This window comes from Balaenoptera acutorostrata, chromosome 7 (assembly GCF_949987535.1).
Source record: "Balaenoptera acutorostrata chromosome 7, mBalAcu1.1, whole genome shotgun sequence".
Classification (NCBI taxonomy): Eukaryota; Metazoa; Chordata; class Mammalia; order Artiodactyla; family Balaenopteridae; genus Balaenoptera; species Balaenoptera acutorostrata.
The window spans coordinates 39417811-39433377 of NC_080070.1; the positions used below are offsets into that span (position 1 = coordinate 39417811).

The 15567-nt window shown below is 36.9% G+C and overlaps 2 protein-coding genes across 3 annotated transcripts in view; one reads left to right on the forward strand and one right to left on the reverse strand.

Moving 5' to 3' along the window:
* Positions 1-7664, reverse strand: part of LRRN3 (leucine rich repeat neuronal 3) — a 38321-nt gene extending 30657 nt beyond the window's left edge. For both annotated transcript variants that reach the window (XM_057550481.1, XM_007195091.3), the window contains exon 1: positions 7287-7664. The gene's annotated coding sequence lies outside the window, so the exon portion shown is untranslated. The remainder of the gene's footprint in view (positions 1-7286) is intronic.
* IMMP2L (inner mitochondrial membrane peptidase subunit 2) overlaps positions 1-15567 on the forward strand; it is a 539770-nt gene that overhangs the window by 461065 nt on the left and 63138 nt on the right. The gene's annotated exons all lie outside the window — the stretch shown is intronic.

The window sequence follows — 15567 nt, forward strand, 5'->3', positions numbered from 1 at the left end:
AACAGGGAAGCAGTGTTGCCTGGTGTACAAAGGCATGATATTTAGAGCCAAACTGACCTGGTTCCTTTATTCAGTTCTGCCTTTAATTAGGTGAGGCAAGTTGCTTTTCTTCACTAAGCCTTATTTCTCTCATTTGTAAAATGGGATTAATAATAATTACTATTAAAATAATAATAATAAAAAACTTGCTTCATATGATTATTATGAGGGTTAAATGAGAAAATTCATGTGAAGTGTTCAGCAGTGTTGGGCACGGAAAATGCCTGTATTTAGTAAATGAGATCTGCTAATTCTGTGGTCATTCCCTTAGCCAATAAGGGATTGTCAAAGAGACATAATGCGATTTGAACTCATTAGGTCTCTGCTAACAGTATTTTATGTCATAAAACATGTAATTCTTCATTTCTTTGACCATTTTGTCCAACAGCAGCAGAGTGTGACACAGTTTATAGTGTAAATGAAAAATGAGACTTTGATATTTATATGGAATTTGCTTGCTTGTTAAAAGTAAAGTAACTGATTAAGGAAATGGTATTTTGGCAAATGCCTCATTGATTTTAAAAAGTTAGCTGAACATCACCTTATGACACTCTTTGAGCCGCTGTAGTGTTTGTGTAAAAAATGCGTGGGTGATAGACTACAGTAAGAGGAACAAATATAAATTGTATGTTTGGTAAGTGAATCAGTTCAGCTATTCACACAAAGAATTGAGTTGTTGGATGAATACAATCTAAGCTCTATCTTATAATGGCATTTTACTTGTTTTTCATTCAAGAATTATTAGGAAAAGAGCTTCCAAGTTTTCTAAATGCTTAGAATATATTTCTTTTGCATATATGGTTGTAACATTGTTTTTCTCATTCCATTCTACTGCACTTTCTCTTCAGTGATACAGCATTGCAACCTACACTCAGGCCCATTTTCACCCACTCCATTGTTTTACTCTCAATGCCTTAAACATGTGCAGTGTAAGGACATTAACCCCTTGGTCTTTGTAGAAATCAAAATATGATCTGTCTAGATGTATATTGAAATTACCTCCTGCAACTATTTGAAATTTCAAAAACGTCCATTGTGGTCCCATATACTCTGTAGAATATATTCAGTATTTGGTGTTTCTGAGTGACTGATTTTTTGATGACAATAGAATTAAACATGGAGCCCAGAGACATTGTTAGCAAACAATGATAAGACCAGTATGTCTTGGGAATATGAATATAGCAGTGAGAAAACTATTCTAATGACATAAAGGCCAATATGAATTGTACCTCTGAAAATACATGTCTGCTGTTAGCATTTTTTTGAGTTTTTAGTTTTCCGTAACAAAAGTAAATTTCTGACAATGTAATTTAAATGCCCTGACCTTTCAGTGTTACGAGACTGTAAGATATTATGGAGCAAATTTTACCAGTGGAATGAATCTACTAGAATATTTGCCCTTGTTCCTTTATAGTCATTTTATTAACTTAATTTCCTAATTTTAGAGAGCGTTTGTAATAAAGCACATTCAGTCCTCTCTACCACAATGCAAATGAGGCCTCTTTAAGTATTTTCTGTAATGAAAATATTCAGTATTACTCATGTCATTGGCAGGTGTTGCGAGTCCTGAGACTTGCTGAAGGCCATTGCTTAGCCATGGCCCGTTAGCAGGCTCAGTTCCAGGGGCATACGTCCTCCCCTTCCTGGAGTCACTGCTTTGTACAAGTCAGGAAACACTGCCTCCTTTCTCACTCCTCAGGGAATTAAATCCCGGGGGTTTCAGGCCTCTGGAAATAGAAAATATTGCTTGTTGATGCTAAGCCTTTCAGTGGGTCACTGGGGAGTCCATGGGCCTTTTCAATGCAGACATGGAAAAAAGTGGTGATGTTTACACCCCTTCTTAAACAGAGTAGCTGATTATCTGTAGAATGCTTCACCTTCTGCAAGTAAAGCTTTACATGATAACCTTTAGAACATGTGTTTCAAGGATTTTCATTTATTCCAAGGATGACATTACTTTTGAAAGATAAAATCTCCCTTAGAAAGGGCCCTCAGAATAATCTGAATAAATTTACTGGCATTTTGAGGTCTTTGTGTGCCATTTTCTCTCCAAGATTAACTAGAAAGGAGATGCCAAAGAAGCTGCTTTTCTAGTAAACTTTATCCATTGGTGGTGCTTCAAATGACTTTGAGGACTTTGCTCTTAATTTTCCAACAACCTGGAACATGCCTGAATAATTTACTCATCCCATTTTATCCAATTTTTGAGACCTTTGCCAAGTATCTGTTTATCAGAGTGCTAATGCTGTCAGACAAACATATGGATGAGTAGGTAGAAGACATGAATCTTTTTCTCCGAGAATAGATGTTGGTTGTGTGTGTGTGTGTTTTTTTTTTTTAATTTAACTTGGGCATATTATTAGCTGTGATGTAAATTAAGAAGTACAGATTTTTAATTGCAGAAATCTATCCACATATAGTGTGGTATGGTACAAAGGGCATAAAACTTGGAAGGGTTAGGCTAGAGTGGGATTTCAGGGAAAAGAGAATGAATATTTACTAATGGGCTCACAGAGTGCCAGGTACTATGATCGTTGCTGTACCATCTTTGGAGTGAGGCTACCCAACTCCTCCACATGTTAGCTCCCTGACTGTCAAAAGTCTCTAACCTCACAGAACTTAATTCTCCAATCTTAAGAGAGGTGATCATCATTACTCCCTCAGCAGGTTGTTGGGAGGAGCAAATGTCATTTACTCTGTACACAGTATAGCTCTTAAACAAATAGTCACAATTGCTGTGTTATTTTTTTGTATCTTCCTTTACTTCCTCAAAGTTTTTGGGTCCGTTCATTGCTATTATCTTAGCGAAATGTGGAGAGCACATTTAGAAACAGAGAAATTTGCCAAAAAGAAAAAAATAGGGCTGTGAAATTAAGGAGGTATGTCACTGTCTACAAAGGCTCTCACTTTTAACTTTGGAAATGAAAACGTAAGGCAGAATGGGGGAGATGGAGAGAGGAAAGTAGGGATTGCTATTCTGAGAATTTCCTCTGTGAGGTGTAGAAGCAAAGCCTGAGAATGGACACTGCATATAAAGAGGACACATGTAAGTGCCTCAAAATATTACTGGTAAACCCAGTAAAAAAGGATTGGAGAGTCTCTTCAGAATTCCTGGGAAAACTTACAGTGGCTGATCAATAGCTGAATTTCTATAGGTGAAGGAGAGCAGTGTTATTATTAAGATGTTTTAAAAACAGGGCAAATCTCTAATTTTTATGACTTATTACAGAATATAGTAGACTACACCCCAAAGACAAATATTTGGTTGTGAGGTACTTAACAAATCATATGGCTTCTATTGTTGAATGTCTGCTTTTACTTTTAGAGTACTTGATTATCTGGATAAACACCTCCTTAAGTTTTTTTTTTTTTTTTGCATATATCTGTGAGTCTTTTCTTTTACTTTTTAAAGAGTATTATCTTTGGAAGAGTGAGTAGGCAGACCTTTAACAGGCTGCTGGAGGGAGCACTGTGAGGGGTTCTACCCTAGGCCTCCAATAAGGAGCTGAGTGATTTGGGGAAAAGATGTTAAACCCTTTGGGCCTCAGTTTCTTCCCCAGTAAAACGAGCACATTAGACCATTTACCAAAGGTCCCATTCAATCCTAAAATTCTACTATTATACGAAAATCTCTTGCCCTTCTTCATTTCCCCACGCTGAGGTTGTGTAATGTGCTTTAATGAATGACACCTTAAAAAATAGCCCTCCTTCATCACAACCTAAATATAAATAAACATAGTAGCAAACAATTATATACAAATATGACAATTATGCAAATACAGTAGATGGCCCGGTGGGCACTGCATTTCTTCACACAATTTGAGATGAACATTTTGTCATCTCTGCTCCCCTTGACTTAATGACTTCTAAATAGCGCCAACTGAGGTCTATTTCTACCCCTCCCATCAGGTGAAAGAAACATTTATATTTCTCCCTGTTACTTTTTCTATCCTCTGGCACCACCTACTTCCTTTATATGAAGTTTGATTTCCTTTTACTTTGTGGCCGAGGGAATGATTGCTGTCATGTACTACTTGCTAGGTGTCCAACCAGACGTCACTTCATCAGAAGAGAGCCAGGGAGGCATGCACTGCACAGTGCGCAGGACCTGTGTTCAGTTGCTACGCTGGGAAGCTTTCCTAAGTGCTGCTCTCGCAGCCAGCATAAAAGAGCTTTACCTTTGGCAGCCCTGACGAGATATACTGATCTGTTGCCTCATGTTTACCTGCTTTATTTAGTTGCATGGGACCGAGGAGGGATACATAAGTGATTAAACCCTCAGAAGCAGGTCTCCATGGGACATTTTAAGTGGCTGCAGATGTGTCCAGTGTTTCTCCAGATTGGCTGGAGCTACATTATTTTAAATCATTCTTTGGGGGCATCCTCACTGAGGCTAGAAGTAGGGACTCATTTTTTAGCATGCTATTAGCTTCCTTTTCAACAATCTCCTTCAGATTCCCCAACAGATATCTCATCTATGACCATCTTCAGGGGCTGCTAATTAAGTAATACTATTTAACTTACATAAGTGTTATTTTTTAACTCAGATTACAAACCTTTCTCATCAACATAATTATTTTGTAATAAATATCGCAATGTCATTTTACATAGGCATTTTGCACCAGAAAAAATTCAGAGTTGGGGGAAGAAAGTAAAACATCGAACCCATCTTGTGGCCAAAAAAAAAAAAAAAAAAGGAGTAGGTGTAAAAAAGATCAAAAATAATAAAATACAGTTAGTGAATTATAAGTTGATTACTGTTTTCATAGGTCCACAAATTGCTGGGCTAGAAAGCTGATACCACTGTTTTTTAAGCTATTAACAGGAGCAACAATAACCAAAGAAAAAAATTCCACCTACTAATCAGCATTCTAACTCAGCATGTTGCCTGTGAAAAGCAACACTCTGAAAACATGGTTCTTTGAAGCTTGTCTTGCCAGAAAGCTATTATTTCTGGTATAGCTACATGATTGGAGGAGACTGTGGTTAAATCTTGCAGGCATGCTTGTATGTCCATCATCTGGCATTGGTAGATGTTCATCAGATCACCAAACTCCCTGGCACACACTGAGTGACAACCCCGGGGTTCTGGAGTGATTGTATTTCTCAGACTCAAGTGGGCACACTATTGATCTCTGTAATCCACAAAATATGTATGTGAGCTTTACCAAGGTTAAAGAGTGAATCCACTGTTCTTAGGTGTCATTGATTGCAATTTTAAAATAGGTTGGGTAGGATTTAAGAATGTGTGTGTTTGGTATGGAAAGTTTCCCCAGAAAAGGTCTAGGAAAAACTGAAATCAATACTGCAATGCTACATTATACAGGAGTTTGAAATCTGGAGGTTGAATATCTGCTTCAAGCTTTTTCTCTTGGCTAGGAACTTAGGAGGTACCTCAAAAATATCAGATCTGTTCTGTGGCAGAAGGCACACTTCTAATGCATAGCAGAAAAGCAAATACACCTTTTCCTCTTTGTAATGAATCATTTTGTTTTCCTGTAGATTGCGTGTGGCGTTTGAGGCAGAGCAAGCAAACTTGCCAATATTTTGAGCTAATGCTTCAGCACCTTTCATTTTTCACTCTGGGCAGGAAACCTCGTCTTAAACTTATTCATTTTACAGAGGGAAAATCGAAGCCCATGGCATATTGTCAGAGCTGCTTTTTTGTCATCATTTACAAAGGTCCCTGGAATTAATTGACTTCTTACATTACATACTGTAAAGTGACTCATTTTTTGACACATTTATGGGAAAGTGGCAGGATCTAAGTGGCTGGTTATTGTCTCTTGGTTTTGGCTCATATTATAAACTAGAAAACCAATAAAAACTCTGAAATTACGGTTATAGAAAAAAAATAACGTGCAGTTCAAAAGAAGCAGTCTCCATTAACTGTTTGGTTAGTTGACCTAAAGGAAAGGAGGAGGGAGCTGCAGAAGATGAAATGTAAATACTTGGTTTGTTTTAATATCTTTACAGGATCCATTAAAGGGGGTAGTGAATGTTTCCATAACATCCTCAATTGACGTTGTCTGTTTGAAAGCATATTCTAAGTAGCTGGCTTCCTTTCACACGACTGGAAGTATAAATTAACCCACACTGTATACCATGAATCATCGCTGCATAGATGCTCATAGTTTACTGAGAGTAATTCTGTCTCAAAGGCATTGCTCCTGAAGCTAAAGAGGAGGAATACAGGGTATAAGCAGTATTTATAGTGCCAGGGCACGCTGTTTTCTAGATAGATATTTTGAATCCTTACTTCTTCTTTTTTTTTTTTTTTCACATTGTCCCCTTTTCACTAAATGAGGAAGCTTCGACTCATTCTCATAGCTTGCTTTCACGAAAATTAAAAGCACGGAAACAAGGACATATTGTTAAAAATGAATAAATTAGAGGCGAATGAAGCCTTCTAGCTCAGTAACAGCAAAGGGAATATAGCCGTTGGTTTGAACAAACAATCTTCTTAAATAGGAAATGTACTTTAAAGCCATCCTGCTGTGATCCTGTTAATTACCAAAAAAGATTAGAACTCTTCTGGTTCATGGGATCCTTTTACCTAGAGTTGCAGCTGCATAAGCAATCAGACATTTGCACTGTCCCTTCAGACCAGCAAGGGGATGTTATTAAAGGGAAGTCATTTACCCCAATCCGTAAGATGTAGCCTGGCAGAAATTCAGTAACTGTTTGTGATATGCTCATTCTGCCACTCTGCTTAGTGGTGTTGGCTCTTGACATACAGCAGCATTTGTGTTAAATCTCCAACCACTAGGTGAAAAGGAGAAAAATGCCCCATTTGGGGGGTTGGTTTCAAAACACAGAATGATGTGTGATCTGCTTTTCATTACAAGTACTGTGAAGAGAAAGCAAAATTCCCTAGCCCCCTCTCCCTCTCCTTTTCTCCTCTGGTCTTCTCTCCCACTGTCCCCTTATCTTCTCTGTCCCTCCTTTCTCTCCTCCTCCCCCCCACCCCAGCACTGCTTTTTCTCTCCCACTCACATCCTCTGATGGGCGTTCAAGCTAGTAAAATTCATGTTGGAGAATCCCACAAACACAGCTAGGCATACACAGAGCCGGAGGGCTTTTGCATTTGAATTTCCTCTCAAAAATGAAATGGAAAGAAAACTGCTCTCAGAATTCAGACAGGAAGAGAACATCAGAGGAGAATTTAGGTGTAAAAAAAAAAAAAAGAGCATCAACTAAACAAGAAATAGAGCATATTTATATAGAAATGCATATTTCAAACTTACCCTGTAAAAGCGGTTTCTGTGCTACACCACCTTCTGTGTCCCTGCGTGCTGGATTCCTCAGCTCCTTAGTTGCTATAATCACATGGTTGTGTTCTTGCCCGGGTGTAAATAGGTGCATACGTGTGTGTACTAAAGTATACACAAACGTGTACTATAGATATGCACACATGCAAGCAATCTTATCTCTGTATTCTAAAATGTAAACGAAGGCGGGAGGCTGCAGCTGGGATTCCTTCTTTTCCCTGGAACTCTTTCTCTCAGTCGGCAGGCTGAAGCCCTCAATCCAGTGAAGAGAGATCCTGGGAGCTGGCTTTATTTCTCCTTGTTTCCATGGTGGTTAGTGGTGCATCGTTCGCCCGATCGGTTGTCACACTGACATGGTGCTGCCTGCTCAGCGGTCATTAATAACTGAACACCTTCCACTCCCCAGAGAGGAGCCAATCGCTTCGGACTGCCAAGATGTAGCGCTCGCAGCTGCTCCCGTCTGGTTGGCTGAAACAACCTGTCTGTTCTGTGACACTGCTACTTAGGATACAAATAAGTGAAACAGCCTTGCTTATTTTCCTAGGTATCATTCCCTTCCTTCCCTCCTTCTTTCCTCCCTTTTTTCCTCCCTTCCTTCCCTCCCTCCTTCCCTCCCTCCTTCCCCCCCCCCCTTTTTCTTTCCTTTTTTTGCTTCCTTCCTTTTTTTGAGGGGGAGGAATTTTTGACAAGTTTTCCCATTTTTGGATTCTCAGTCATTCAGAGAAACTGTGTTTTCTCTCTGGAAATAGCAGAACACATTACTAATAAGGATTTCCCAAATATTAAAAGCACCTGGGAGGGATGCAGAGTTTCTAACTCCTTCTCTGTGAAGTTCACCAAGGGCTGTATTATTTAAGAAGAGCGGCTTAAAACTGTTTGAGTGGCATTTGGTTTTCTTTAGGTCCTACTTAATTTAGCATATGTGCTTGTTGTTCAATAACACTTTTTTTGTTTTTAAAGCAGTGGCATTTCTGACCTGGACTGACCAGTTTTTAAAAATTAAGCATATATTTGCTTCTCTATAATTCACAACATTGGCATATTAAGAGGGTATTTTTAAAAATATATTTTTCCAGTTAACATTCACTCACTTCTCCTTATGTGATGAAATTAATTTGCCAACCACATATGAACGGGTACGTGTGTCAGGGTGTTAGTGGGTATCTGTGTGTGTGTGTTAGGGTGCATGCTTTACTAACTCTGGGGAAGAACTTCACCTGCAATAAAATTAAACCCTCAAGAAAATGATTTCTCTTTGTTCTTAAGACCTATTAACTCAGAATTTATATTTACCAGGAAAATATACTATATACACCACATGTAAAACACCCACTGAATTATCAGAAATTTGAAAAGAAACACAGAAAAGCATAGTAATGTATGTTTCTGCAAGGACACCTGTGAGTAAATAGGCAGCAGTTTTTAAAAAATGCATGTTTTACAACCTTAATTAGCATCCAGAGAAACATCTTGTTGAAAAGGACGCAACATGAGGATTAATTTATCAACAGGTCAAAAACAGGTTGGATTCATGACTCCAGCCCTAGTTTTGAGAGACTACCCTCTAGTGGAGTAAAAAGAAATGGCGTTTTCATGTTACTGGATTTACTTGGGGAGGGGAAAAAAACATTCACATCTAATTACTCCTTAAGTATTTATTGAAATGATATAGACCAAGAGTTTACATTTATTATAATCATAATACCAGTTTTGTTTCTAACTACTAAATGTTTTCTCTCTGTGGTTTTCTTTAAAATGTTCCCAAATGCTTTATTTTTTTCTTTTATAAAACCTTATTCAAATGGTTCTTAAACTTTTGAATAAAAAGAAGTTCAAGGCATAAGTAGTTTCTTGTTTAACCTAGTAACACTTGTTTCAGAATGCTACCATAAGAGTTTCTTCTTTACTAGACACTCTAGCGCTTACGCCGTAAATGTTAGGCACCTACGCTCCAGTGTCGGGGACGTTGTGATGCACTGTGTCGACATTTACTTTAATGTACTTGTGATAATAGTAACTCCCCCAATCTTACTCTCTCCAGCGCCAATTTCTTGCCTATTCCAAATAATTTCACCACTGGCAGATTTTTATCTCCACATATGGACGAATTATATTAAAATTGTGATAACTACGTGAAAAAGGAATTTTAGTTTTACACCACTGGTTCCTTAAGCATTTCATTGTGGTTGATTGGTGTTGACTGTATAATTGACAAATCCAGTTATCAAACCAATTATAATGGACTCCCATAATGAAAGGAAGTGGTGATAATCAAACATGTTTAAACTACTTTCTCGGTTTATAAATGAAACCAACAGTCATAACTAATATTATAAATTTCAGTCTCTTTTAGAAATCAAATAAAAATCTAAGTTTTAATTCAGTGAGAGTGGAATATTTGAAATGCTACCTTATGCTCTATCATAGGAAGTTGTTTTAACTTCCTGTGATTACCTTTTTCTGGCATATGGGAGATGAGATAGTTTTTCTTGCAATTGTCCTTTTGGTGTAGGCACATGATAAATTCAAAAGATTTCATACTCATTTTTATAAATATAATATCATGGAACATTAGAAATGAGATTTCAATGTGAGAGAGAAAATAACTCTGGCTTTGGATAAAAAGAGTGAGGGTTTTGTTCTTTGGTTGTAGTTTCCTTTTGATACAAGAGCACCAGCAGCTGAGCAGAAGCAGTATATGTTTCAGGTGATTTTTTACTTTTGCATCAGGTCAACCATTTGTTAGTAATGAAAGGTAGCCCTCCAAAAAGATATGTTAAAAACTTATTTAATTATCATATCTATATAATAAAGTACCATGTGAAGACATTAAATTGTGACAGGATGAGGATTTGGGGGCTTTTGAATTAGTACAATTGTGAATGGTCATCAAATGAGAAACAAAGTCTTAAAACTCTAATGCCCTGAGTCCTAAAAGCTCAAGAAATGTGATATGTGCACACAGCTGGTCAGAGAGAGCAAGACTGGAACACCACAGGTCTTCCAAGATTTTTCCGCTATATCACCCTTTTATGATTGATAGGTCTCTGCTTTTTCTTCTTTTCCTCCTTCCCTTTTTTTCTTCTTTCCAAGTTTTTTTTTTTTCTTTAGAATCCATTGCAAATACAGTATATTACATGGATGTGCGTGTCAGCTGCCTTGTAATAAATATCTGCAGGGTTTCCTGAATGAGTACTCAGTTCTAATGAAAATGTATTGAAATGATTTTTAAACATAAATGAGTAATTACAGCCCTTAAATTATGTTGAAAGAGTTCTGCCTGGATCATCAAATAAGAAAATATAGGGGTGCAATAAATACGTATTTGTTGATTTAATGGTTGAAGTTAAGCTACTCATTTGTGAAGGTTTATTGCTGTTTCGTGGAATCCTAGGCAGTGTTTGCCTGTGTGCTTTTGTTAGAGAAGTAGTCTGGGTAGTGGGTCAGAGTGCAGGTTCTGGGGACAGACAGCCTGGGTTTGAACGCTTACCTTGCCGTTTTCTACCTTTGTGACCCTCAGCAAGAACTTAACATCTCTGCATCTCAGTTTCCTCCTAGGATTGTTTTGAGGATTAAAGTAGTTAATATATTTAAAAGCTTAGAAAAGTACCTGGAACATAGTAAGCTTGAATGAATGTTTGACATCACCATTATTTTCATTATTATCATTGTCATTGTCATCATATCATCATTTGTTCCAACTATCCCCTTTGTTTGGGGTGCCCTTTCTACCTTCCATTCTAAGTCCCTGCCTCTCACTTTGTCTACCTACTCTGAAATAAGTTAGTTCAGTTCACATGCTGCTTCCCCTGTGGAATCTTCTCTGATCCTCTAACAAGATATGAGCTCTCATTTGACCCACGCTAGCATTCTTTATCCCTGCTATCACTTATCACTTTTTTTAATATATTACAACTGTTTCTGTAGTTTGACCCTTTTTAATCTCTAAGATTCTCCTGGATGGGGGAGGGGGGGTCTGTATCTTAATCATCTTTAACATCTGTAGCATGTAAAAACATGGAGAAAAAAACGTTTGTTGCATACTGTTTGTTTTAAAAATTATTTGATCTTCACAGCATCTTAATAAGATAGATATTTTTATCCCCATTTGACAATGTAGAAACATTGGCTCAGAGAAGTTAAGTTACTTGCCCAGTGTCCCAAAACTATTAAATAATGGAGCTAAAATTTGAACTCGGTTTGGTCTGCCTACAGAGCCAAGGCTCTTTTTACTGCACAGGGCACTCAGTATTCATTTGGAAAATAAGCGAATGCTTGATTGATGACTGAGTCAACCAATTAAATGTAGTCAGCACCAAGAGATGCTAAAAATAAAAATACTATTTTAAAAAAGGAATAAATTTTATGCACTCGACAGTGGATCTTTTTATATAGTTAGTGTTGGTTCAGTGTTAATGACAGAAGTTTTATTGCTGGCACCATTTGGGAAATAGAGCTCTGAAGAGATGCAGTGCCTGGTTGGAAAGATGAACTGACATGTTAAATACATGTGAATGGCCACTGATGAAGAGGGGCTGACACTGAGCTGAGAAGGTCTTCAGTGGCACTGTCCTTCCTCGTCTGATTCTGATAGCAGATTTGCTCTTAAGTTAGAAACGGGATGTAAAGTGAGGAACCTTGGCTGTTTGTTAGAATGTTGAACTAAAGCAAGTTGGAGTAGAGTTCTCATTTTCTTTTTCAAGGGAGTTTTGAAAAGTAGAATTGGAAAAAAAAATGAGATCCTTATTTAACCATAGGTCTTGTTTTTTAATACGGGATACGACTCTAGTTGAAGGACAAAAGTAATTTCACCCCTTGAGGAAATTCACAACCAAAAATGAGAAAGATGTCAGAAGTCAAGGAGATAAATCTCTGTCTTTCTGTCTCTTCCTCAGATTCCTCTCTTCTTCCCTCTCGTCCTCCTTGTCTTTCTCTAAGTCTAAAACTGTCTCTCATCTTGGCTTCTCTCTGCTCATCCCTTTTGTCTTCCCTTTCAGAGGATTGACTTTAACTTCTTCTCTAGCCATGTAAAAAATAGTGAAATAGTAAAGTACATTTTTAGAAAATATATACAGGTAAATAGATAGGTAAGTAGCCAGATAGGTAGTTCATAGGTTGCACAGAAATAACTGGAAAGAAATCTATCAAAAAAGAAAATATTCTAAACTATTGGTAGTAGTTATCTTTAATGGGACAATGGTTGTTTTTCGTTTTGGTTTTGTTTTTGATAAAGTGCTGACCTATATATGACATCATTTTTAAAAATTGAAGCATAGTTGAAATGCTGTGTTAGTTTCAGGTGTACAGCAAAGTGAAGTGATTCAGTTATGTGTGTGTGTATTCTTTTTCAGATTATTTTACGTTATAGATTATTACAAGATATTGACTGTAGTTCCCTGTGCTATACAGTAGGACCTTGTAGTTTATTTTATATATAGTAGTGTATATTTGTTCATCCCAAATTCCTAATTTATCCCTCCTCAACTCTTTTCCCTTCGGTAGCCATAAGTTTGTTTTCTATGTCTGTGAGTCTATTTATGTTTTGTAAATAAATTCATTTATATCATTCTTTTAGATTCCACATTTAAGTGATATCATATGATATTTGTCTTTCTCTGCTTCACTAAGTATGACGATCTCTTGGTCCATCCATGTTGCTGCAAATGGCATTATTTCATTCTTTTACGGCTGAGTAATATTCCATTGTGTGTATATATATATATATATATATATATATATATATATATATATATATATATACATACACCACATCTTTATCCATTCATCTGTTGATGGACATTTAGTTTGCTTCCATGTCTTGGCTATTGTAAACAGTACTTCTATGAACATTGGGTGCATGTATCTTTTCATATTAGAGTTTTCATCTTTTCTGGCTATATGCCCAGGAGTGGGCTTGCTGGGTCACATGGTAGTTCTATTTTTAGTTTTTTAAGGAACCTCCATATTGTTCTCGATAGCGGCTGCACCAATTTACATTCCCACCAATAGTGTAGGAGGGTTCCCTTTTCTCCACATGATAATGGGTAGTTTTTAATTTTCTTTTTATGCTTCTCAGACTTTCTGCAGTCAATATGTATTATTTTTATAATCAGAAATAATAGCTATTTTTGAAAAATAGATATGAATTTCTTTTGGGGTAAAATTTTACTTCTATACCTGGAGCTGTTTTGTTTAGTAAAACATCTAACTTTCTTAACTTAGTATTCAATTCTATCTATGATATAATAATTTAAATCGCAACACAACAGTAATAATAGTAGATACCATTTATTGAGTTCTTGTCTTGTGCCAAGTAGTCTGTTAAGAGTTTTTCATGAACTGAATCATTCAGTTCTCCCTATTAGATTATCAGGTAACCATTAGTCTCATTTTACAGATCAGAAAACTGAGGGCCGAGTGTGCAAAAACTCACTTAGTTGCTTATTAGCGGAGTCAGCAATCAAACCAAAGTCTAAGGCTAACACTTGTAACCACTGTGCTACACTGACTCTGATTTGTTTCCCATATCTCTGTCCAGTCATTCTCTCTATTCCTATTTCACATCCCATCCCTCAGCTACATCAAATACCTTATCATTTCCTGAACAAATCTTGTCTGTTGGATTCTTCACAGTTTATTTCTTCTTAAGTGTATCAGGTCTACAAGGCTTCTGCTCAAAAATCCCATCTTTTAAGAAGCTCCCCCTCCATCTCAATGAGATAAGTATTTCCTTATTTTATCATAATTTAAATTTACCTTTTATTATTGTATTTCTCTCACTCCAATGCATATTATCTTTTATGGTTTATTTGTGCCTAAATAGTAAGCAACTTGAAGGCAGAAAATATGTCCTATTTGCTTTGTATATTCAGTAGTGCATTTTACATATTAAAAGGTCAATGTTTGATTAATTAAACCCCATCATGTGACTGAAGGAATAATTTACTACTCTCACGTGTGTGCTGGTTTTCTTCCAAGCTTTTGAGTAAAATCGGAGAATTGCTTAGTTAATAAAAAACCTGCCTCTCAAGGTGGTAGATTTTGTCGGATCAGTTACACATGAGGCTATTCATAAGAGAGCTGTTATTTATGGGAGAATAGAGTGTCTCTTGACTTGGCTTCTTCCTCTTTTGCTATTCTTTGATTAGTACATGTTAAATGCAGTTGTGTTCATATAACTACTAAGATTAATGTAAGTTCTAGGCAAAAATTAAACTCCAAGAACCAAATGGCAGGTAGGTTCATAAGAATTCTAGGCAAAAATTAAGAACCAACATAGCATGAGATAACACTTTGTGCAATATTCTTAGGCAAAGTCTGCTGGTATTTTCTTGCTTTTACATGAGTTATTTTGTAAGGTGGTCTAATGAAAGTTATCAGTTTTTTATGTCTAAGCAAGAGACCAAGGCAGTGATTTCTGAGCCAGAGAAAACAAGCTTTTTTTGTCAGTAAAATATTTAGGCATCTTGTTATATTGCACCATAGAGGTTAAAGAGTTGTTTGAATTTTCATGAATATTTTATGTCACTTTTGCTTGACTTCTACTAAATGGGAGAACAAAGGTGACTGTAATCATTCTCATCTGGTTCTCTTCCTTCATTGATGGAGCATACAGGAGGCCCAGAGCCAAAGTTCTCTGTCTGATCTTTTAGTGATTGTTCGCAGAGTTATTCCTTTTAGGATAGGGAAGGTGTTTTCAGGAATGAAAGCCATTTACTACAACTAGCAACGATGGCAGAAGAGATGGGAGATTCTTGTAGTTACTACCTATACTGATGCCACTGCTGAATTTTCAGCTTTAAATCTTAAAATTTTCTTCAACTCTATCTTATAATCCTACTCTATTCTACCAGGACTATTTGGGGTGGCGGGTTCTACTCCAACCTTTGGTCTTTAGAATATTTTCAGAAATGAGTTGATAAGATGAGCAGGTAAAGGTAGTTCTGAGCAGATACTGGACACTCCATACTTATTTATTTTTGACAGTTACTGCTTCATTTATTATCACTCTATATATTTAAGTCAGGCCTGGTTCTCTTTGGATTTGGCCTGTTCATCAGCTGGTTTCTGATTCAGGAGCTGGGTAGGGTAAAAGAAGTTCTGAGTAGTATAAGAAGTAGTGAAATCTAGTCAAATGCAGGTGGATAAATGTGCAGACTTTGCCTGACAGAATTCGAGTTTTGTCTATCAGTGTGACCTCTGAGTGTGTATAGAGAATTCTTCAAGGAATTACGAGACCGTCCCTGCCAGTGTCTTC